The sequence below is a fragment of the Dendropsophus ebraccatus genome, chromosome 15, assembly GCF_027789765.1.
Source record: "Dendropsophus ebraccatus isolate aDenEbr1 chromosome 15, aDenEbr1.pat, whole genome shotgun sequence".
NCBI classification, from domain to species: Eukaryota; Metazoa; Chordata; class Amphibia; order Anura; family Hylidae; genus Dendropsophus; species Dendropsophus ebraccatus.
The window spans coordinates 70,728,345-70,752,674 of record NC_091468.1 but is presented as its reverse complement, the minus strand read 5'-3'; the positions used below and the strand labels follow the sequence as shown (position 1 = coordinate 70,752,674).

At 45.0% G+C, this 24,330-nt stretch overlaps 2 long non-coding RNA genes across 3 annotated transcripts in view; one reads left to right on the top strand and one right to left on the bottom strand.

Moving 5' to 3' along the window:
- The window catches only part of LOC138773780 (uncharacterized), a 303,380-nt gene that overhangs the window by 51,117 nt on the left and 227,933 nt on the right, over positions 1-24,330 (bottom strand). For both annotated transcript variants that reach the window (XR_011360216.1, XR_011360217.1), the window contains exon 6: positions 16,009-16,120. This is a non-coding gene — a long non-coding RNA (uncharacterized lncRNA). The remainder of the gene's footprint in view (positions 1-16,008; positions 16,121-24,330) is intronic.
- Positions 3,467-24,330, top strand: part of LOC138773781 (uncharacterized) — a 56,188-nt gene continuing 35,324 nt past the window's right edge. Inside the window, exon 1 of the long non-coding RNA XR_011360219.1 lies at positions 3,467-3,733. This is a non-coding gene — a long non-coding RNA (uncharacterized lncRNA). The remainder of the gene's footprint in view (positions 3,734-24,330) is intronic.

Sequence of the window (24,330 nt, the reverse complement as noted above, 5' to 3'; positions counted from 1 at the left end):
TGGACGAGGACCTTCTGTAAGTTCTCCCGGTGGTGAGAGGACATGACCTCAGTCTTGGGTACGGAGAGAGGGTACACCTTGGCAGAGAAGGCATCCGGCGAGTCTTGGTCTTCTGCCGGTAGGCCGGATAGAGGCTTGGCAGGGACAGAAAACGACATAGTACACTTGGTCTGAGGTGACTTGGAAAGGTGGCATTCACACCTAGGGACACCTGTCCCACCGGACCTAGGTGCGAGCATTTTCCGGATGTTTGGGGACGTAGGGGACATCCCAGCCGGAAGTGATCGGAACCACCGCAATAGAGACAGAGATTCCGCTCCAGGAGCCGGATTCTTTCTTCAGGCGTCAGGTGAGCCCGTTCCACCTGCATAGGAATCTCAGGAGAGGGCTGGGACATCGAAAGATCAGGATTCTGGAAAACCGGCGCCGGCTGGGGATGGCGACGGGAACGGCTTAATAAATGTTCATGCCGAACCTCCTCCTCCCTCTCCGAAAAACGATTATCAACTCGGGTGGCCAGTAGAATGAGTTCGTTCAGGGAGGTAGGCAGGTCTCGGGCAGCGAGCACGTCTCTCACTCGACTAGACAGACCCTTCTTGAAGGTGGCCAATAGGGCGGCCTCGTTCCAGTCCAATTCAGCTGCCAGGGTGCGGAACTGGATGGCGTAGTCACCAACAGAGGAGCTGCCTTGAGAGAGGTTGAGGAGAGCAGTCTCGGCTGAAGAAGCACGGGCAGGTTCCTCAAAGACGGAGCGAAACTCGAATAGGAAGGCCCGGAGATTGGCAGCAACAGGATCATCACGGTCCCACAGTGGCGTGGCCCAGGCCAGGGCTCTACCTTCCAATAGGCTTATGATGAAAGCCACTTTAGAGCGCTCGGTGGAAAACTGACTACTCAAAAGTTCAATGTGCATGGTGCACTGAGTCAAGAATCCTCTGCACAACTTAGAGTCCCCAGAGTACTTGCTTGGGAGAGCCAGTCGGAGTGAAGAAGAAGCGTCAGGAGGTGGTGTGCGCTGGGCAGTAGTCTGCTGCTGTAAGGCGGTAGTGAGTTGCTGGATCTGCTGCGACTGTTTCTGGATTTGTTGCGCCTGCTGAGTGACCACTCTGGCGACGTCACGGAGATCAGGCACCTCGCCGGGATCCATGGTTGGAGCCTACTGTAACGCCTGGAGTAGTGGATCCACTGGACCGACACCAGCGATGGCACTAACCTCACCAGGGGGCGGAGTCTAAGGGGCCGCTGGTTTTCACCAGAGCCCGCCGCAAGGCGGGATGGACTTGCTGCGGCAGGCGACCCCCAGGTCGCTACCCCTGGCTTGGTTGCTGGTGTCGGCAGGCGAGGCGTGGCAGGAGATGGCACAGGCAATGGTCTGCAGGTGAGAGCGCACGTGACAGGCTGAACACGGGAACAGATGGAGTGACAGGGGAACAGGAACCAGGAACAGGGACTAGGGACCAGGTAACGGATAGGACTCAGGAACAGGGACTAGGACCAGGTAACGGATTAGGACACAGGAACAACAGGGGGCTGGGCCAACGCTATGGGAAGCATGTAGAGCATGGGTCTCAAACTCGCGGCCCTCCAGCTGTTGCCAAACTACAATTCCCATCATGCCTGGACAGCCAAAGCTAAAGCTTTGGCTGTCCAGGCATGATGGGAATTGTAGTTTGGCAACAGCTGGAGGGCCGCGAGTTTGAGACCCATGATGTAGAGGCTCCAACACTAAGGACAGGGCATGCTGGGATTTATAGGGGAGTGATTGGTGCCACTAACCAATTAGGAGCGCACTGCCCCTTTAAATCTGAGACAGCCGGCGCGCGCGCGCCCTAGGAGGCGGGGACGCGCGCGCCGGCCGGCACAGACCGCGACATGCACGGAGGAGAGGTGAGGCGCCCCAGGGGCCGAAGCAGCAGCAGCGCCGGGTCCCTACACAAGGACCCCGGCGGCTGCACGGGACAGGAGGCGGTCGCGGCGGCAACCCGGGACGCGGGAAGCCGCCGCGGCCGTGACAACGTGCAAAGTACAGCCGATGGCAACAACGGCCGTACTTTTACGTAGTGTGAACATAGCCTAAAGCAAAAATATCCTTCTGTTTTGTGTCCACAGAGAGCAATGCGTCAGACTGGAAAGAATATACCACTTTCTGTAGGATGTACAGCAGCTGATAAGTACTGGAAGACTGGAGATTTTTTTAATAGAAGTAAATTACAAATCTCTGGCACTTTCTGGCACCAGTTGATTTGAAATAATAAGAAGGGGAATGGGGGATAGGATGGAAACCTTTATATATGTTAAAGGACTAAATAAGGTTGGGGGGGGGGTTGTTTTTAATTAAAAAAAACAACTCAAGAACAAGAGGATACAGGGAGAGGTTACTGGGGGAAAGATCAGAAGCAACATGCGAAAAAGCATCTACTGAAAGAGTAGAAGATGCTTGGAACAAACTTCCAGCAGATGTGGTAGGTAAATCTGCAATAACTGAATGTAACCTGCCTGATATATATATATATATATACAGTGGTACCTTGGTTTAAGAGTAACTTGGTTTAAGAGCGTTTTGGTTTAAGAGCTCACAGTTTTTTAACATGGTGACTTGGTTTAAGAGCATTGCTTTGGTTTAAGAGCTCCCTGTACTGGGTGGGAGCAGGAGTGGGGAAGGGGCATGGTCTGCATAGAGGGTCTACAGCCCTATACTCTGACCCAGGAAGTCTCCCTCACCTTCCAAATCATAGCAGATCCACTTCAGGCTGGGGCTTACATCAGGGGACAGGACTGTGGAGGTAATCTCTCCATAGCTGTAACCCCTCTCTCCCCGGACAGAGAGCGCTGCATGTATGTGCCCACATCTGCCCTGCTCATTCCTTCCTGCTCCCTGCAGTCTCTGTCCGCCCTTGTGTTTCCCATCCTCTCCATTACTGTACAGTAACTTATAATATCACAGATTCTGCTGTTTCTGAATGTTTGTTTCATTTGTTTTACATGTTATTCAGAATAATAAATCATTTTTTTTGGGGTGTGGAACCAATTGTCCGCATATCAGTGATTTCTTATGGGAAAATTTGCTTTGGTTTAAGAGTGGATTTGGATTACAAGCACAGTCCTGGAATGAATTATGCTCGTTATCTAAGGCACCACTGTATATATATATATATATATATATATATATATATATATATATATATATCCTAAGATAATAAGAAGGGAAATACTAATAGGGCAACTAGATGGGGCGGGGGCTTTACCTGCCGACAATGTTTATATGTTTTGTATTTTACACTGATGAAATCCTATTGCATTGCAGTATCTTTCCTGCAGTCCTGTAGGGCAAAGTGCGAACCTTCCCAGAATGTTCTATCTGGCACTCACACAGCACTAGAACTCTGAGGACAAAGGTCCGTTCTCTTGCACTATAATTGGTTGGTGCTGCATCACTTTTTTTCTTTTATATAACATCATTGACAAGGTTCTCATTGAATAGAACGAGGTGCTGAAGGCTCTAAAGTCTGTAATAGAATTAGGAAAGAAAAAAATCATCCACTTAATCCTTTCTGAGAGTGACAAGGCCCCAGCTGTGATGGAATTACTCATGCTCCGAGCTGCCATGTGACTATGCAACAAATCCATAGAAATAACATCACAACATGCTGAGATCTATTCTTCTCAAGACGTCTAGAACAAAGATGAAGCATTGATGGTGGCGGACCACACATAAACACTCACTGCAAGCAAGGTAATGACTCCTGACAGGCAGAGGGATCATTTATTATAGCTGAATACTGAACACAAAGAACAATCACTTTTTTTTCAGATTTAAAGGGGTATTCTGGTGAAAATATTCTTCTTTCAAATCAACTGGTGTAAAAAAGTTATATAGATTTGTAATTTACTTCTATTTAAAAATCTCACTTATCAGCTGCTGTATGTCCTGCAGGAAATGGTGTATTCTTTGCAGTCTGACACAGTGCTCTGCTCTCCTGCTCTGGACAGTTCCTGACATGGAGAGCTCTGTGCCAGACTGGAAAGAATACACTACTTCCTGCAGGATATACAGCAGCTGATAAGTACTGGAAGACTGACAGCTGGCCTGTCGGATACTAATGTGTCCAATCATGCCTGGGGCTGTAACTCCAGGCTCCTTAAAGGGGTTATCCAGTGCTACAAAAACATGGCCACTTTAACCCCTTTAAGTATCCTCCCCATACCTGTGTTCAATGCCTGAGATAGAGCCTCATACCCTGAGTAACCTCTTGACCTAGCGTTTGTTCTGACTGTTGCATTAGTTCCCTGACTTTCTGGCTTTCAGTTGTGACTTCCCCTTGGATTACATTTTGTACTGTGCAGACTGCAAGTTGCTGACCTCTGACCATGTTTATTTGTGTTTGTTTGTCTCGTCCGTGTTCAGTGTCACACCTGCATGGGCTACAGACTGTCATCCAGTTGGCCGCTGCTGCCTAGGGCAGTTGAGCCAATTAGCCAGGAATCCAAGTCCAGTAGCGTGGTAACAGCATCTCACTCTGGCGGAAATATGGAAAAAAGAAACTTTATTCCAGCATGGCAAACAGAGCGACGTTTCAACCTTATAGGTCTTTCTCAAGCATGGTTTCAACCTATAAGGTTGAAACGTCGCTCTGTTTGCCATGCTGGAATAAAGTTTCTTTTTTCCATATTTCCGCCTGAGTGAGATGCTGTTACCACGCTACTGGACTTGAATTATTTTGTCCCTACAGGACACAGGGACAGGTAACTTTTGCATCTCCTTATATAGTTTTTGTGCTTGATAGTACACTTAGACCGGAGGGTCTGTGTGGGGAAGTGCTATAGTGTACATTTTTTAATTAGCCAGGAATGGCGGGGTGGGCGTCAGTGCCAGGGCATTACCTATCCAGTGCCGCCCAGTTCCCTAGAACTGACAATAACTTTCTAAAACTTCAGTACCCATTTAAAACTTGAAAGTAAAATATATTGTTTTGCACTAATCCCCCTAAAAAAAACTTTCTGACATTGCCTGGAGTAAGAAAAGACTGACATGATAAGGTGCGGCACATGATCTATGCATGAATCCACCAATTTATACTTGTAGCAAAAGGAAACTGCGACACATTAGGCATGACCAGGAAAATATCCCCTGAATTATGCCCGGTCGTATAACGGTCATAAAAGTGGATTCTGTTCACCTGTCACCGGGATCGCACAGATGACAGCGACGGTCAGGAACGTTCTCATAAGCAGAGCTGTGGACTCCATCGGACACATCCAGCCAAACGTTATTTCCAGCACATCTATAGTATTCCCAATGTCGGTAAGCAAATTTTGGAGAAAGGCTGAGACTTCTGAGAAAACCTCGTAGCTATATGTTATTACTCTTCTCTTCCTGACCACAAACATTCTGAACTCCTAGAATTTCACTCCTGCAGCTTCTCTTCTGGAGGGCACGGTGTACCGATAGCTGGAAATCAATAGGGACATATAAAACTCTATACCTTCAACCCTTTTATACTTCTGTTTGTGGTATTTTTTTTTCTCATTTGAGAGCGAGACATTTGGGTCAGTGGCAGGTTTTCCCCACAAAACACTGCATGGTGTATGTGTGGCATTCTTTCCTGCCATAGACCTGCATAGCTCTTAAAGGGGAGCTCCGGGTAAGTAAGAGTTAACCCTGTTCAATCACCATCCATAATTCCTGTCTCTTCTGTTGCCATCCAAGCTGTAACACCTCACTGACATCACACAGTGATCACCTGGCCACAGGTGGGGAAGCAACAGCCTCTCCTGAGTAGCAAAGGGGAAAAGAGACACTGTTGTTTCATCACTCCCTCTTCCTTGGCGGGTGCCATGATGTAAAACTGGGATCATTCGTAAAAGTATAAATCTGGGGCAAGGTGCAGCGTACACAAGCGGGAAAGGTGTTCCCCTTTATCCCTTACTTGCATGTATAAATGTGTTGATTTTTTGTGTATTTTTAGTTGTTGTTTTTTTTACATTTTAAGAAATTCTTGAAGCACATGTTAAAAAAAACATGATCTGCAATGAGAAAAATGCAACTTTAAAAATGTAAAGAAAAAAGTAACAAAAAATGCATGTACTAAAATACTATTTTTTGTGTAAAAAAAAAAAAAAAGCACAAAGCTGCATCATAAAGCTCCAAAAATACCAAAACAAAAAACTTTTTTTTTTTTTTTTTTTAAAGGCAAATGCTACAAAAAAAGTGTGTATGCTCACCATTGATAATGAACTTTTATAGTCCAGGCTACTTTTTTCTCAGCAAAGTAATACCAACAGCAGCCAAATACCACCCAGGTCTGTTTACAGAGAAAACCCAGAAAAGACCATTGTGTGGACAGTGCAGATTCTCTGGCCTCATGACTGGCCTCGATTTTCCTAAGAACAAATGCAGAGGCCAACAAAATCGTATACCAGACACAGAAGTCACCAAAATGAGTATTGTGCTCCAAATGTTCCTTAGGCTATGACCACACAATGTCTTTTCTTGCCCGTTTGCCCACCGTTTATTTTGATTGCCGTCATTTTGAGGCCAAAAAACGTCCATCATTTAAAAACAAGGGCCGTTACTTTTGGAATGGAGGGTGTCCAAATAAAAGGCCGGAAAATGGGCAAAAAAAGATAGTGTGGTCGTAGCTGTATACTTTATTGGCATATACTGTTTTCTACCACATCCTCTATGGTTACTGAGCAACCATGATCTATTGAGATCTTACAATATGGTGTATTATGTAGACTATTTGGACAAGGGTTGGAACGCACCTTTTTTAAAAAAAATTATTAAAATTTTATTTAGTTTTCAGCATATCAAACATTAAAAAGTCATACCTACGTATAATTCTACACATAACTAGTTACAAGCAAGCAATTTACAAGCTCAGAGACCACTAGCCACTCCATACCCCATTTTAACATACAACTTCCACCGGAGGGGATAGTCATCACAGTCGCCCATGGCCTTTGTCATATACTCAATAGAGTCCCCTCACCTTTTAATTCCCATATATCCACTAACCACGTCCCAAGACCCGACCAGAGACCCTGTGCTACAGTCCCTTTTACAAGCCTCATATCCGTATTATCACCTTATCAAACCCTCCTCCTCCTTCCCCCAAACACATAAGACAAATATAATAATAATAAATAAATATAAATTTAATAATGTAATTGCCTTTTGGGTGACCTGATCCATTCCATGCGTCCAGAGAACGGTCCTGCACCTGGACACACCTTTTACTCAGTGATTTAAGACCTTAGGATTCATTGTAAAAACGGAGTGTTATAATGCACAATACTATAGTCCGCTACCTGGTTTAGCCTTCACTCCAAGCCTTTAGGGTCTATTTTTTATCTTGGCCTTGTTATAGTATTATTTAGATGTTGCACAGCACTATTATTGGGTACTTTATACCAGAGTTTCACTATTTTCATCTTCCCTTTGTAAATATATTTCCAGATTTTTTGCCCTTAAAGCAAATCTGTACTGGCCGTTACCCACCCCGAACTGCCAGCACTGTTTTCTAGCCTTCACCACGCCATGTCCAGTCCCAGGATCGGCCTTTCTCCTGGGGACGGTATTATGGCTAAAAAACTTTATTTTTTTCTGGCAGTGTGGCAAGGTGGGGTGTCAATGAGGTGGGGGCTAGAGCTTCCATGCCCTAGGCCTGCAGCACCTCTGGAGGAGAGAGGTCCTGGATATACCCGCCCCAGGATAAAGGCAGACCCCGGGACCAGACATGGTGTGGTAAAGGTTAGAAAACAGTACTGGCAGTTTGGGGTGGGTGGTGTTACAAATTCGCTTTAAATTATGGCATTCCATTAAAAATGGCCGTCATTTTGACAGTGTGTGAACATAGTTGTATCTGAAACATATCGGGCTAGTAACAATCATTATTAGCAGCCGTCTATATAACAAGACGACTGCCTTTGCCCCATATGTTTCTGAAGTGGGAACAAACCCTAAGACTATGTTACCACACTGACAAAATGACAGCGGTTTTTATTGGACGGCTGTCATTTAAGGGCGAATAACAGCCAATATTCATATAAGAAGCTGTTTTAAAATAACTTCTGTTACTAACCCTTAAAGGAGAAGTCCGCCGTATAAAGGATCCCGCAGGGGAGAGGACAACAAGCAGTCCTTACTTACCTCTCCCTGTGTCCGGTACTGTGCCGCATGACCGGCTCCGGGACCCCCACTGGAAGGCATTTCCCCCAGAGTTGTGATAATGTCAAAACTTGGGGGAAAATGCCCATCCTGGCTGATGGACAGACCCCTCAGCCAATCAGTGACTGAAGTGCTGCCCCGCCCCACTTACTGATTGGCCGAGCGGGTTGTCCATCTGCCGGGTCATGGGGTCGCCTGGTGGGGGTCCCGGAGTGGCATCTATTGTGCGGCACAGGGAGAGGTGAGTTGGTGAGGTTTGTTATTTTCCCCACTGCCCCTGCATTTAGGAAAGAACGTTCTGTGGGCGGACTTTTCATCGGATGGTGTATGAACAAGTCTATGTAGAACGGATGTGGCTGAGGGATTCCTCATTACCTTCTCCTCATACCACAATGGGTAATATGGTAAATGTATAATATATACTGTGAGTGCGGAGTTGCCCGGACAGTTTAGTCCTATCTGATATTTTTGCTCTTTTTTACTCCAGCAGTGCTAATAACATTTCCTGGGCTTGTAAAGAGAAGTCTAGAAAACATCACAACTTTATCTTCGTGTGGTTATTGGTGCCCTGCTATAACATAAAACCCCATGGGACTCAGACCTTGTATTAGAGCCTTTCATAGAGTGGCCATAAGTGTTGCCTCCTGCACATTTACAGAGAAGGTTCTGCCTCCAGCCCCCCGCAGAGCGCCGGATCCTCGCATACTTTCAGGATGCTTCATGTCACTCATTAGCAGAATGCATGTCACAACACAGTAGAGAAGACACGGTGAAATAACTTTTTATAGTTCTGACCCGCTGTTGTAGCATTAACTTGACTCTGTTGTTTTTAGTCGTCTGAACGGCGCGGTCGCAGTATCAGATCCATCTGACTGTGGCACCGAACAAAATCAATCACTAAAAAACAAATAGAAACTAAGGTGTAAGCCAACGTGATCTCCGAAATAGAAGTTGGCATTTGATAATATAACAAGCCTTTTTAGGCACTAATCCCGGCTAAAGTAGATGGGATTTTATCAGCTCATTGACGGAATTAAGTGATTAATGTCGCAGGATTTGTAAGTAAAAGGTGCACAATGCTTAGATTTATATAATCTCCCAACTTCACGAGGTTCAGTCATGCTATAAAGAACAACCTGGGGCTATTTACCCACAACTTGTTTCCAGTCATTGGAGAATTTGTAGCCAGGATTTACTGAAAGCGTCCTTATTTCCAATATCTATTTCTGGTGAAACGTGGGATTAAATAGATTTTGAGTACTTCGTATGTGTTCACACTTTGAGATGTGTTCTAATTCTGTCAGCAAGATATTCTATCCAGATCATGTAGTGCATCCTCAGAGAAGAAACTCCGACCCTTTCTGAGATTAAGTCCCCGCCCACCTGACTAATCAGGGAAAAGTGCAGCTAGGTAACCAAACAGAAAAGTGCCTGCATCTCCGGAACAGGGCAGCACAGCAGCAACAGAGGCGGAATCAGGGCACAGAGGCTACCTAATGAGATGATGATGAACTTTTTTATACTCCTTAAAGGGGTATTCCCCCCAAGAGCTAAAAAAATGAAATGCTTCCAAACCTAGCTGGCCTTACTCACCAAGTCCCTCTGAGTATTTTGAGCTGTCTCCCATCTTTCTAGCTGCTTCCGTTCCTGAGTTGCAACTTTTTCTAAAACATGGTCTATATCCAAGATAGGAAACTAAATTTCCCATCATGCAATGCTTCTGACTGATGATGGTGAAGTAGCAGAGCTGAGACAATGAAGGAGATGATGACAGTGCAGCAGAGCTGAGTTGGCGGGGACGCCGGTGCAGCAGAGCTGGGTTGGCGGGGACGCCGGTGCAGCAGAGCTGAGTTGGCGGGGACGCCGGTGCAGCAGAGCTGAGTTGGCGGGGACGCCGGTGCAGCAGAGCTGAGTTGGTGGTGATGCGTGCGATTGCGAGGGGCGGAGCTTGTCGCGGGTGATCACAGGGGGCGGAGCTAGTCGCGGGCGATTGCGGGGGTGCAGAGCTATGCAAACATATCCCATAGAAAAGATTATGTTGCGTGCAGCACGCAACAGAGCCGAGTTGGCGGGGACGCCGGTGCAGCAGAGCTGAGTTGGCGGGGACGCCGGTGCAGTAGAGCTGAGTTTGCGGGGACGTCGGTGCAGCAGAGCTGAGTTTGCGGGGACGCCGATGCAGCAGAGCTGAGTTGGCGGAGACGCCGATGCAGCAGAGCTGAGTTGGCTGGGACGCCGGTGCAGCAGAGCTGAGTTGGCGGAGACGCCGGTGCAGCAGAGCTGAGTTGGCGGGGACGCCGATGCAGCAGAGCTGAGTTGGCTGGGACGCCGGTGCAGCAGAGCTGAGTTGGCTGGGACGCCGGTGCAGCAGAGCTGAGTTGGCGGGGACGCCGGTGCAGCAGAGCTGAGTTGGCGGGGACGCCGGTGCAGCAGAGCTGAGTTGGCGGGGACGCCGGTGCAGCAGAGCTGAGTTGGCTGAGACGCCGGTGCAGCAGAGCTGAGTTGGCGGAGACGCCGATGCAGCAGAGCTGAGTTGGCTGGGACGCCGGTGCAGCAGAGCTGAGTTGGCGGGGACGCCGATGCAGCAGAGCTGAGTTGGCTGGGACGCCGGTGCAGCAGAGCTGAGTTGGCGGGGACGCCGGTGCAGCAGAGCTGAGTTGGCGGGGACGCCGGTGCAGCAGAGCTGAGTTGGCGGTGACGCCGGTGCAGCAGAGCTGAGTTGGCGGGGACGCCGGTGCAGCAGAGCTGAGTTGGCGGGGACGCCGGTGCAGCAGAGCTGAGTTGGCGGGGACGCCGGTGCAGCAGAGCTGAGTTGGCGGGGACGCCGGTGCAGCAGAGCTGAGTTGGTGGTGATGCGTGCGATTGCGAGGGGCGGAGCTTGTCGCGGGTGATCGCAGGGGGCGGAGCTAGTCGCGGGCGATTGCGGGGGTGCAGAGCTATGCAAACATATCCCATAGAAAAGATTATGTTGCGTAACGTTATGGTGATTAGGAATAAAAAAAAAATGTAAATGTTAACATTTAGATGTCAGGGTTCTTAAAGGGTTAATCCTTTAATGAACAGGATGTAAACAACATATAAACCTGTTAGTTACTGAATGTGAAAATAATGACCAGACTATAACATACAGAAATGTTTATAGTCAAAAGGTTACGAGGGGTGAATTCCCCCTTTACCTTACGTGCCTTCTAAGTTTCCGTAAATGTGATTGAATTGTGGGTGCGATGGTTTTCACTGTAGAACATACAGTAGTAATAGTAGGTTATCCCTCAACATCACAGCAAACAAAAGCCGCTGTTCACAAGAAACAAGATGAGTACAGATAACTGCAAATACACTTACTGGTAAACTAAAAGCCTAAAAACACATTGCAAGCATTATAATAATGTAACAGAATGATATTCTACAACGATGTAACAGTACAATAAAGTACAGGACAAGTAATATAATACAGAAGACACACGTCTGTGAAATTTACCTGGATTTCTTATCAGGAAATCTGAGTAAATCTCTGGACCTTAAGGGTTCTATTGGGCACAGATACCCTTCAGGATTTTTCCTGGCAAATAGAACCCTATGGAACATCCAGTATTGCAGACAGCTCCGGATGCACAGCCAGAGTCTGTCCGAAATTCCAGATGCATTATATGGCAGCCTGGTTCAGTACATTAGAGGGGACAGTGGTACAGTACATTAGAGGGGACAGTAGTACAGTACATTAGAGGGGGCAGTGGTACAGTACATTAGAGGGGGCAGTGATACAGTACATTAGAGGACAGTGGTACAGTACATTAGAGGGGACAGTGATACAGTATATTAGGGGGGACAGTGGTACAGTACATTAGAGGGGACAGTGGTACAGTACATTAGAGGACAGTGGTACAGTACATTAGAGAGGACAGTGGTACAGAACATTAGAGGACAGTGGTACAGTACATTAGAGGGGACAGTGATACAGTATATTAGGGGGGACAGTGGTACAGTACATTAGAGAGGACAGTGGTACAGTACATTAGAGGACAGTGGTACAGTACATTAGAGAGGACAGTGGTACAGAACATTAGAGGACAGTGGTACAGTACATTAGAGGGGACAGTGGTACAGTACATTAGAGGGGACAGTGATACAGTACATTATAGGGGACAGTAGTACAGTACATTAGAGGGGACAGTGATACAGTGCATTAGGGGGGACAGTGGTACAGTACATTAGGGGGGACAGTGGTACAGTACATTAGAGGGGACAGTGGTACAGTACATTAGAGGACAGTGGTACAGTACATTAGGGGGGACAGTGGTACAGTACATTAGAGGACAGTGGTACAGTACATTAGAGGGGACAGTGGTACAGTACATTAGAGAGGACAGTGGTACAGTACATTAGAGGGGACAGTAGTATAGTACATTAGAGGGGACAGTGGTACAGTACATTAGAGAGGGCAGTGGTACAGAACATTAGAGGACAGTGGTACAGTACATTAGAGGGGACAGTGGTACAGTACATTAGAGGGGACAGTGATATAGTACATTATAGGGGACAGTAGTACAGTACATTAGAGGGGACAGTGATACAGTACATTAGAGGGGACAGTAGTACAGTAAATTAGAGAGGACAGTGGTACAGTACATTAGAGGGGACAGTGGTACAGTACATTAGAGGGGACAGTGGTACAATACAATACAGGGGACAGCGGTACAGTACATTAGAGGACAGTGGTACAATACATTAGAGAGGACAGTGGTACAGTACATTAGAGGACAGTGGTACAGTACATTAGAGGACAGTGGTACAGTATATTAGATAGGACAGTGGTACAATACAGGGGACAACGGTACAGTACATTAGAGGGGACAGTGGTACAGTACATTAGAGAGAAAAATGCTACAGTACATTAGGGGGGCAGGGGCACAGTACATTACAGGTCAGAGGTACAGTACATTAGAGAGGACAGTGGTACAGTACATTAAAGGAAGTAAAGGCAGAGTACATTAGAGAGGACAGTGGTACAGTACATTAGAGGGGACAATGGTACAGTACATTAGAGAGGACAGTGGTACAGTACATTAGAGGAGACAGTGGTACAGTACATTAGAGAGGACAGTGGTACAATAAATTAGAGAGGACAGTGGTACAGTACATTAGAGGGGACAGTGGTACAGTACATTAGAGAGGACAGTGGTACAGTACATTAGAAAGGACAGTGGTACAGTACATTAGAGAGGACAGTGGTACAGTACATTAGAGGGGACAGTGGTACAGTACATTAGAGAGGACAGTGGTACAATAAATTAGAGAGGACAGTGGTACAGTACATTAGAGGGGACAGTGGTACAGTACATTAGAGAGGACAGTGGTACAGTACATTAGAAAGGACAGTGGTACAGTACATTAGAGAGGACAGTGGTACAGTACATTAGAAAGGACAGTGGTACAGTACATTAGAAAGGACAGTGGTACAGTACATTAGAAAGGACAGTGGTACAGTACATTAGAGGGGACAGTGGTACAGTACATTAGAGGACAGTGGTACAATACATTAGAGGGGACAGTGGTACAATACATTAAGGACAGTGGTACAGTACATTAGAGAGGACAGTGGTGCAATACATTAGAGGGGACAGTGCTACAGTATATTAGAGGGGACAGTGGTACAGTATATTAGGGGGGACAGTGGTACAATACATTAAGGACAGTGGTACAGTACATTAGAGAGGACAGTGGTGCAATACATTAGAGGGGACAGTGGTACAGTATATTAGAGGGGACAGTGGTACAGTATATTAGGGGGGACAGTGGTACAGTACATTAAAAAAGGACAGTGGTACAGTATATTAGAGAGGATAGTGGTACAGTACATTAGAGGGGACAGTGGTACAGTACATTAGAGGGGACAGTGGTACAATACATTAGAGAGGACAGTGGTACAGTACATTAGAGAGGACAGTGGTACAGTACATTAGGGGGGACAGTGGTACAGTACATTAAAGAGGACAGTGGTACAGTAAATTAGAGAGGATAGTGGTACAGTACATTAGAGGGGACAGTGGTACAGTACATCAGAAGGGACAGTGGTACAGTACTGTCATGGTGGCATAATTATTCAGATCAGTAAACATTCATGTGGCATTGTGTGACAACAGTAGGAAATAGTACAGAGAGCAAACAACCAAAGACCTCTGGAAAGCAAACTCTGCATAGATTCTTAAAGATAACTTTTTCCTTGGCTGATCACCGTCACTTTTAAGTAGTCATAGAAGTTTGTGGCGATCTTTGGTAATGGAAAACAGTGCATCTGGCACCATTAGCTGATCAAACAGATCAGTGTAGGATTAGGAAAAGTCATATAATTATCCCAAGGCAATTGATAGTGGAGGTCAATGTTCCTTCATATGAACTCTCAGCTGTGTCTGCCCCAACCATAGCTCCTCTAGCACCAACGCTCTTATAATGTATGATATTATAAATCAATGCCATTTATCTCCTACTATTGTAATAGCTTGTCAAGAAATGTTATCTATGTAGACTAAGCATCAAAATCATAAATGGTTCAGCAGAAGAGCCTTATCTTTAGACAGTGGCACAGTACATTACAGGGGACAGGGGCACAGTTCAGAGATAAAGCAGGTGGACATAGCATGGTGGACAAATACAGACTGTATTTGTTTACTTATTTATTTAGATAATTTAAACAGTCCCTTTAAGCTTTCATGGTGGCGTAATTATTCAGATCAGGGATCGTGCGTGCGGCATTGTGTGACAACAGTAGGATATAGTATAGATAGTAAGGATCCAAAGATAGCTGGGCAGCAAACTCTGCATAGATCTTTGAAAAAAAACTTTTGAAAAAATTTTCAAGGCAGCTTGGGCCAGATAAAGAAGAAAGCGAAAATGAACAACTCCAATCAGAGAAGACGTCAGCTGTGAGCATGGATATTGACTGGATGGATGCATATCCTTGCTGTCAGTTTCCCCTTTGCCGTTTACACAGAAAATGCACTAAATGTTAAAGCCAACTCTAAAGATGCGTTCAGCCGAGGATCAGGTGTTTTCCCGCTCCTTGGCTAACCGCTGTAACTTTTACATAGTGAAAGAAGTATGTACTCTCTATTATGTCAGTCCCAGCCATGGCTCCTCCAACACCAATGATATTATAAATCAATGCCATTTGTCTGCTACTACTGTAATAGCTTGTCAAGAAATGTTATCTATGAAGACTTCAAAATCCTAACTAGTTCAGCAGAAGAGCCGTATCTTTACAAATGTAATCTTAGTGAATCACCAACAGCAGAACAATATACTCTCCTCTTCCAAGAAGCTAAGACTTTTACCCATGATGTCATAGAGCTGACTCAGGATGGGTGGGGTAATAAACAGAAGAAAACATAAACAAGCACATAGCTCCAGATTTTTATGGGTCCAATATTTTCCTTTATTGCACTTTGACTCTTGTTGCTGTAATAATAGATTATACAAACTGATGGGAGAAATATGGAATATATCCTATATGTTGGCGCCAAAGCAGAATACAGTGAGAGTACACGTTATGGTATACTTTTTATTACCCTGTAGCCAACATACATACTATACATCGATGGTAAACAAAGAGAACATAAATAACTCCATGTATAACATTCTGTATTCTCACTATATTGGGTAATAATGAAAACTTGACGATGCATCTTGCAGTAATAGACAATGATCTTCTACTTCGTTGTAGTTTTAGAAATCCAGAGCAAGTCCCCAGGATTCCCCATACTCACTTGCGCCCCCCCCTGGACAAGGTAAGAGCTGGCCCGGGGTAAATATTATGTATTCTGTGAACAACAACAATGCACTCTTACCTGCTCCACGGACGTCATCCTATTTTTTTTGGAAGTCTCAGTAGTCATCTCCACATTTCGACATCTTTCTCAGAGTCACATCATTTCCATATCACTACATTACTCTGATTTCCTGAAATAAAAGATAAACTTAAAATGCATTGTCATTCAATTACAGGACTAAAAAAACAAGTATATATCTATATATATATTTCTATATCTATAGGCTAAACAACAAACTCTTTTCACCCAGTGATGGAAAATGGTGCAATGGGCCTAGAACCTATATTTTTCCATTCACATTATATCCTAAAGGAGCAATGCAGTAAAAGATCCAGCACAAATGTCCTGTTGTTTGTAGCTCTCACTATGGTGCTATAATACAACTACAAAAAAATATATTAATAAAGTTGTGCTTGCAGTTTCCATTGCAGTAAAAAAAAGTTCCCACATATTGCAAAAAAAATCTTATTTTATTTTTTTTGACCAGAGCATGAAAAAAATATATCACAAAAACGTCCTTATGACAGTGTAACTTCTAGCTATGTCAGAAACGTGTCGCCTTTCCATATACTTTCAGTACCTTCTCTTCATAGACTACTACAAGGATATCTGCAAGCTCCCGGGCTCCTATGCAAAGTCTGTACCATGTGGCACTGATAATACTGGTGTCTTTTTCTATGGCTGTGACTGTTACCTCCCGCAGCTATGTGATCTTTTTTTTTTTTAAATTATACATGATTTTACATTGCGTGGCAGCAGTGATGGGTGACAGGGGTGCCATCTATGGGCTCAGTAATCGAGTGCCTATCTAGCAGATCGGCACTCGCTTACCTCAGGTTATCGGGCTGCAGGGGCGGATTAACTTTACCATAGGCCCCGGGCTGTTGACCAAGCCTGGGCCCCCCCACCCCACTGTAACTATGGCAGCACTAGCATGGTGTTCATAGTAGTACAGGATAGATAATGTAATGATACCCTAATTTGTGCAAAACTGTGTAAAAAAGCTGCGATTTTTTACAAATCATGGCAGAACTGCAGCCAGGAGACAATACACCACTGAAAGTATAAGTTTTTTGGGTGGCTATGGGCCCCCCTGGAGCTCAGGGCCCCAGGCTACTGCCCGAAAAGGACCTATTATAATCCGCTACTGTCGGGCTGTGTAATAGGCCCCTTACATATGTGGGCCAAAGGCAGGGGCGGATTGACTTTACCATAGGCCCCGGGCAGTTCACCAAGCCTGGGCCCCCCCACCCCACTGTAACTATGGCGGCACTAGCCTGGCGTTCATAGTACAGGATAGATAATGTCATGATGGCCTGATTTGTGCGAAATTGCCATAAAAAAACTGTGATTTTTTGCAAATCATGGCAGAAGTGTAGCCAGGAGACAGTACACCACTGAAAGTATAAGTCTTTTTGGGTGGTCATGGGCCCCCCAGGAGCTCAGGGCCCCGGGCTGCCGCCTAAAACGCCCCAATTATAATCCACTACTGGCCAAAGGCCACAACCTCTGGTACTATGTCACTTGAGCCACCGCCCTTCACTTTTTGCTTTCTTTTTCTTACCTTCTATTTGAGCATGGTAAAATCCAACATGTCCAGATATTATTTTCCCCACTGTGACAGCCCCCAAAAAATAGACAGTTCTCCAGTCCTAGTGAAATTGGTTTGCCAAGATCCATCTAATTTTTTTCTTTAAAATCAACTGGTGTCAGAAAATTGTGTGGGTCCCTGATGGGGACAGCGTGATGTGGGGTTCCGATCATCCTATCTGACTGCCGGAGGTCCCTTACCTTCCTCCCGGCAGTCAGATTGGCTGCCACAGGCAGGCTCTATGCAATAATTGCAGATAACACTGATCAATGCTATGCTATGGCATAGCAATGACCAGAGATTAAAAATTCAATGTAAAAATGTTAACGTTTTTAAAAACACACTGTAGCCCCTCCCCCAATAAAAAGTAAATAACCCCCTTTTCCAATTTATAAAGAAACACATAAAAATAAAAAAATTAATAAACCTATTATACACCGTAGCATGCTTAATCGTCCGATTTATTAAAATAAATTAATATTGTTACCGCACGGTGAATAGCGTAAACAAAAAGCAGTTAAAAAAACTAAAAGATTGATGACTTTTATTACATTTTATATAAAAAAATAATAAAAATTGTAATAAATAAAAAAAATAAAAATTGATCAATACGTCTAATGTAAACAAATATGGTACTAATAAAAACTAGAGATCATGGCGCAAAAAATTACACCCCATACAGCCCCATATGTGAAAAAATAAAAGCACCATAAGGCTATTTTCACACAACATCAAAAATAGAGAAAATGCGGCCGATTTTACTATTTAAAAAAACGTCAGTTTTCGCCGCAATTTAACTGACTGAGATGGCAATGTATTGAAGTCAATGGGAAGACAGATGTCCAATGAAAACAATGTATTGAATAATGGACGTTTTTATAGTGGACGTCAAAATAATGAACATGATCATTATTTTCGGACGTCTTTTTCATTTTTCTGTCTAGTGTGCTGTAAAGTTACCTGTACATCATTGCAGCATCATGTGACACCAGTAGAAAGAGGAGACAATAGCAGCTCCCTGTGGAATGACCTCTTCACAGGTCACAGAGCACGCTCAGTAATGTCTCAAATTCATCTCTAGGGGACTGTCTGTCTATTGCCGTCTATGTCCATGAGTCTTGCTGTAAAGCATGTCACTAAATGCTGTTAAGAACAGCCCAGGCAATATGGCCACCCTCAAAACAATGTACAAAAAATAAAATAAAATAAAAATTACAGTCAGAATATAAAAACAGAATACAATAAAAAAAAAAAAGTTTTAGTATCTGATTCTAAACAGTAAAAAAAAAAAGTGTAGGTGAAACCTTCCCTTTAAGGCTACAGATAACAGCACATATAAAAAATGTCTCCATTTAGTTACAAGGTCCTTGCTGCTTTAAAGAGACTCTGTCAGTAGGTTTATGGCGTCCTATCTCAGGGTAGTATATACTAGTGACAGAGAAGCTGAGCAGGATGATGTTTCACTTACATTGTTCTGTGTAGCTGATCCAGAGATCTCCTCCTAAATAACATGGACAATAAGTAGTCCTCTCCATTCTGTGCTTGACAGTCCTGGATATTCATGAGCACTAGCACACTCTGCCCACCGGCTGATGATTGGCAGTTGTCTACCTATACTGCGTATAAATGATGTGTATAGACAGAGAGCTGTTAAATCAGTAGCCACACAGTAGTGTGTCACAAAGCCCATTCTCCTACATATAAGAAGAACGGCTAAGTAATACACCGATCTGTTCAGCATTTCTGTCACTAGTTTATGCGGCCCTCATTTGAGACGGTATAAACCTAGTGAGAGATTCCCTTTAAAGAAGCATTCCCCCAAATGTTTTTTATTTGCTGCCTGGCTGCAGGCGCCCCCACCCGTGATGATAACTTCGGTGCTGCACTATTCTGGTTCTCCAACACCATTCGGATCCTGTTGGTGCCCACGTCACATCGCTTCTGACCCCTATGATTCTACTGTGATTTTGAAGACTGAAAATCAGTGTCTTCAATGCTTCTGTATGAGATCACTCTGAAGATTCGGGACAGCCGGAGAAGAGGTCACATGGGTGCCAGCAGGTTTGAACGACATCGTAGAACTTGAATAACGTCACATTATGAGTAAGCAATCATTATGGGTATATCTGTATATACCACCACAATAACTTGTATACTCCATAGACTGGAGGGTCTGTATATACCACCACAATAACCTGTATACTCCATAGACTGGAAGAGCTGTATATACCACCACCATGTCAATTCTTTGACTAGAGGCGTCCTATACATAACATTGAGACAGTGAGCCAGATGGGATTCTGAGCAGAATTTCTGCCTTTTTTCCTCAGGGTGAACATATGCTTAAAGTGACACTGTCACCCCCATTTTTCATCTTTAAAAATATTTAAATCACTAATTTTGCTCTATCCATACCTCATTTCACATGTTTAATCATGGTGCTGGTTGATGAGAAAACTGAACTTTGATGAGCTTGTTATTGTGCACTGGGCGGGGCTTAGCCTCTGAAGCGCCACACCGCCCCGCCCACTACACCACCATTGACCCCGCCCCCTTGGCTACGTCATCTCTCCAGGCTGCGGCTCCTACTTGTTTGGCCCTCTCAGCCTTCACCTGGATGTCGGGACGTGCGCGGCCACATCACCCAGCATAATGCGCGTGCAGCCCCATCATTTCTCACGCAGGTGCACTGGGTGAGTGCCGGGCCCGCCCACAGCCGGATTTTAGCGGATTTTAGCAGGCGCCGGCATGGTGGGGCTGTCTTAATGTCCGTCGGCATCCTGATGACCCCTGAGCTCTCGCTGCTGGCTGTGAGGAGACAGCCCGGCTGTGGAGGGACCCGGCACTCACCCAGTGCGTCTGCGCGAGAAATGACGGGGCCGCACTTGCATTACGCTGGGTGATGTGGCCGCGCACGTCCCGACATCCAGGTGAAGGCTGGGAGGGCCAAACAAGTAGCAGCGGCGGCCTGGAGAGATGACGTAGCCAAGGGGGCGGGATCAACGGCGGTGTAGTCGGCGGAGCGATGTGGCGCTTCAGAGGCTAAGCCCCGCCCAGTGCACAATAACAAGCTCATCAAAGTTCAGTTTTTTCATCAACCAGCACCATGATTAAACATGTGAAATAAGGTATGGATAGAGCAAAGTTAGTGATTTCAACATTTTTAAAGATGAAAAAATGAAAAATGCGGGTGACAGTTTCACTTTAAGAGTACCAGTCATTAAAACAGTCACCAGCCATGCAGAAATGGAGAATTCAACAATACCCACAGGAGCATTTATTTCCAAAGCTTTATTTCATGTCCAAATACTGAACAATGCAACGTTTCGACCCCAATCGGTAAACAGTTCTGGAGAAAAATGTTGCATTGTTCAGTATGATTTCAACTGTAGCTGCTCATATATCCGGTTCATTGACAATACAGAGGACTTTCTTTGATTTTTCCACCACTTAAAAGGTTTTCCACTTAAAGCTAACTTGTCCCCATCCACAGATAGTCGATCTATTAGTTATAACATATAAACAATTGGCTAAAACAAAATATAACATGAGAATTTGAATCCCTTTTTATTCTGCATAGAAAAGTGAATCATGAATAATGTTTGCGCAAGAAGATTAGCGATGTCTATTTTCCTACAGGAACGCCCAAAGGTAAAAATCAGCTAACAATAGCGGTGACAACATACTCGCTCAGCCAGTTCCTTGTCTTTTATTTTGGCTCCAGTATAAATACTGTAGCAGAGCAGAGATCATGTAGAGATTGCAGAGAGAGGGAAGCGTCACAGCAGGCGTGTAGCCTTAAAGGGCTCAGACGTTCATGTGTTTGCTGTCTAGACAGCTGATAGCATGTTTCTGTTTACTTCCAGCACCTGGACGTTCCAAAACAGAGCTGTGACACGCACAATTTCTTACCAAACCCCGGCCTATCTCCGCCTAGCTCTACACAGTCACACGTCGCTCGTCATGTACACAGCACAGCTGCATGAAAGCTGCCGGGCAGAGGAAACCAGAGCTGGGAATGTGCCGCATGACCTGCACACACGTACATGAGTCTCCATACTGCACAGACGCAACCACGGCCAGAAGCACCTTAGTTACTATATACACTTTAATTTAAAGGGAATGTATCACTCAGATTTACATAGATTTTTTTTTCAGGTCAAAGTCAGGTACTCAAACATCTTTTTTTTTTTTTACTATTTTTAATGTCATTTCTTGTACAATTTTAAGGGGGCTGCCATCTTGCCTGAGCTATTTTAACAACATTTACAGCTATGCTTTACAGCAGGGACAGAGAACCTTTGGCCCTCCAGCTGTTGCAAAACTACAATTCCCATCACACCTGGACAGCCTTTGGCTGATAAGAATTGTAATTTTGCAACAGCTGGAGGGCCAAAGGTTCCCAATTCCTGCTTTACAGCAAGCCGTGTGGATTGTAGGCATAATAGACAGAACCTGTCCCAATCAGATGAATGGGCATGCTTAGTGACCTTTATAGAGGTCATTCTATAGGGAGGGGGATGCTAAGCAGCAGCTATAGTATATACCTCTGTTATGTATATCCTGGTGTATGTGTCCCTGGTCGACTCTGCACTCTGTAATGCTGGGGGGTTAAAGGTCATATTACACGACCCAATGTGAAAGGGAATTGAGCACCAACCTGCAGCTTAACACTCGCTTCCCCCTCGTTCCATTTTCTGCACTGTGCTATTACATGCACAGACAGCGAGCAGGGAGAAGCGGGAGGGGACACCTGAATGACCCTTACACGGTTTGGGCATCCCATTGAAGTCAGTAGCAAACTGCTGCCACCTCTCCAATTACTGATACAGATTTTCAATATGTTAAAAGACCACGATGAGCCCATGTTCGCTGATCATTGCCTTCCAACATGCGCCATTATGCTAAACGATTATTGGCATGAGTGGTCACTAATCGGCTAAGTAAGGCCGATAATCGTTCAGTTCAATAGGGCCTTTAATCATAGTGAGGTCACCAGCAACGTGACCTCAGATTAACCCTCCCAGCAATACAGAGTGCAGAGACAGCCGGCCAGGGACTTGTTTACATCAGCTGTCTCAGAAGGGAGGGGGGAGGAGGGGACAAAGAGAAAGACTCACACACAGATTTTTGTGTCTTCAGCAGAAAGCAGCAGCTGAGAACCAGATAACTCCTTTAAGCAAGGCTTATATTTTACAATGTCTATATCTGTCTTTCTATCATATCTTCAGGACTTTGTTATAACTGGAATAGAATTAAAGGGGTTTTCCAGGCAAACATCTTTTGTACGCCATCTTGTGCACAAAACAGCAAACAAAAGACCATATACCTATCTCTACCAAATCTCCTGTTGCTGCCGTCCTGTCTTCACCCTTCCGCACAGTCCTCTATCTTCCTGCATCTGGCATGTTCTACCTTTATGAGATGTCATTGGAAGCAAGAAGAAAACCACAGACGGCACCAAGCTCAGACAGGGATGCAGCCACATGGGATTAGGGGAGGGGAGTAGGCAGGTTTTTTGAGGGTGCAGAAGGAGAAATAAACCATTTATATTTGTGTCTGGACGACCCCTTTAAGTGATATGTCTTATTTTCTCAATAGACAGTCTTTTCATTTGTGGATATAGATATAAACTAGAGGTGTTATCAACCCGAATCAGGAGCAGATGACATTATAAAAAATACCACTGAGAATTGGAAAAAAATTCCAATGAGTCATAAGTACAGAGAGAAATACTTCTTCTATAATCCAAAAATAGATCACTTACTATACCATTTTTATTCTTCAGAAAAATGTTTATGGTAATAAAGGTTTTATTGGGAATATTCCAGATTCTCAGTGACTTTTTAGTTAAAGAGGATGTACCACCAGGCACGTCCTCTTTAACCTGACACAGGGATAGAACGGCGCCGTTACGGCCCGGTTCCTCTGTACGGTGCCGTTCTTTCTACGGTTATCGGCCGGTGGTACATCCTCTTTAGGGAAGATAAAGGGATATTCCACTCAGACATAGCTTTTGATATGTTGCTGCCCATGGTGAGACTAACAATTTCTTCCATACTTGTTATTATCTATTCAGTCTCCTTCCCCCAGTTCTCAGCTGCTGCTTTCTGCTGTAAACACAAAAATCTGTGTGTGAGCTTTTCTCTCTGTCTCCCCCTCCTCCCCCCTCCCTTCTGGGACAGCTGATGTAAACAAGTTCCTGGCAGGCTTTATCTGCAACATTGTAGCGTCTTTTTAATGCTGGAAGGGTTATTTTGAGATCTAGTTGCTAATGAACTCAAAGTGATTAATCCTCCCATGTAAAGTAATTTAAATAAATAAATAAATCTTTAACCCCTTCATAACCAAAGTAATTAATGCACGGATGTCCAGGCCACATCGAAGCAATGTTTCTTCACGCCTTCCAAGAGCCATAACGCTTTCATTTTTCCTCCTACAGGCAGGCCTGTATTTAGAGTTCATGCTGCCCTAGGCACTTTGCATGCCGAGGCGCCCCCCCCCCCCCCCCCCCCGGCGAACTAGTGCCCCCTTCCCCTCGGCACTGGCAGGTTACATGCATGGTATATACCCTGGCACAGCTGGCAGGCCGGCACTCCAGCACCCAGTACTACTGAGCGGCACCCCCCGACTGTCAGTAGTACTGGGGTGCCCTTTTGCTTGATGCCCGCTCTTCTCATCATTAGACGTGATGGAGGAAGGAAGGAGGGCGGGGACTTAATTTGGGGACAGCTTCTGTCCAGTGTTGG